The sequence below is a fragment of the Morus notabilis genome, unplaced genomic scaffold (assembly GCF_000414095.1).
Source record: "Morus notabilis unplaced genomic scaffold, ASM41409v2 Scaffold1420, whole genome shotgun sequence".
Lineage (NCBI taxonomy): Eukaryota > Viridiplantae > Streptophyta > Magnoliopsida > Rosales > Moraceae > Morus > Morus notabilis.
Window position 1 is genome coordinate 201062 of NW_010361775.1, and position 1571 is coordinate 202632.

Consider the following 1571-nt stretch of genomic DNA (forward strand, 5'->3'; position numbering starts at 1 on the left):
CCAGCAGCCATTAACTGCCCAACACTTAGCAAATTATATCCCAAATCAGGTACAAATTGAACATTATGCAAGAGCTTTACGTTATCATGGGTAGTTTCAATGCCCACTGTACCTTTCCCTGCAACTTGCATTTCTTTGCCATTTCCAAGTTGCACCTTCAACTTCTGCGTCTCATCAAGCTCTTTGAACAAGAATTTCATCCCTGTCATATGATTCGAACAGCCGCTGTCTACAAACCACACATCGCTTGACTTATTGTTAGTATCAAAATGAGCCATGAAAAGCTTACTACTTTCTTCTCCAATCTCTGCAGCATAATTCACGGGCTGATCTTTGTACCAACAATCAGCTTTTATATGACCATACTTCTTGCAATGATAGCATTGAACACCATTCCTATTGGTTCTTTGCTCACCGGACTGCCGTTGCCCGTCAAAGCGACCTTTGCCTCTTCCGTTACCACGACCACGACCACGACCACGGAATCCTCCTCTTCCACGGCCCCTGCTTGTCGAACTGTCACTTTCTGCAGCTTTGGTGACTATGTCCTTCACTTGAAATGCCTTTTCTTCATTCTTTTCAAGTGATCGATTAATTCTTGTCTCATGTGCTTGCAAAGACCCCATTAGTTCATCAAAGGAAAAAACTGACAAATCCTTAGATTCTTCTATGGCAGCAACAACGTGATCAAACTTTGGAGACAAGCTTCTCAATACCTTTGCAACAACCGTTTCATCAGAAATCTTCTCGCCGTACGATTGCATTTGACTGACTATTGTCGTTGCCCGAGACAAAAAATCAGCAATTGATTCTCCACTCTTCATGTACAAGGTTTCAAAGTCACGTCGTAGTGATTGCAATTTCACCACGATAACTTTTGAACCACCTTGAAACTCCTTCTGCAGAATTGACCAAGCTTGCTTCGATGTGGTTGCGGCTGCAATTCGTGAGAAGATGCTGTCATGGACAGCCTGCTGAATAATCACCAGCGCCTTTGAATCTTTCTTCTTATTCTCCTTCAATCTTGTTTCTTCATCAGGATCTGCGTAGCCTTGTTCTACCAAGTCCCAAAGATCTTGAGATTTGAGTAGAGTCTTCATTCGGATACTCCAGAATTCATAGCCTTCTCCCTTAAAGACGGGGATGAGTGGTTGTGCAGCACTCATTGCATTGCCGATGCTGGCCATTGGTTATCCTCTCAGGTGTTTCACTCAACTCACGTGTTTACCCTCTCTACGCACTCTCACAAGATGGCTCTGATACCAAATTTGTTGGAGAAAAAATGAATAACAGATAGAAACAAAGGCAACCAAAGAGAAATAGAAAGTTTGATTTCTCAGAACTTCTTCTTTTGTGATTGATTAAAAATACTGAAGCAAATGTTCCTATATATAGGCTTACAATCAAAACAAACAAAACATAATTTTACGGACCACTAAGTCCACTAAGTCACTAACGTAAACCCACTACAACCACTAGCATAGTATTAGCAACAATATTGACTACCCAATTGACTAAACAACCTCAGAAAAATACGGACACTACTAACAACCCGAAGAGAACGTGTTAGA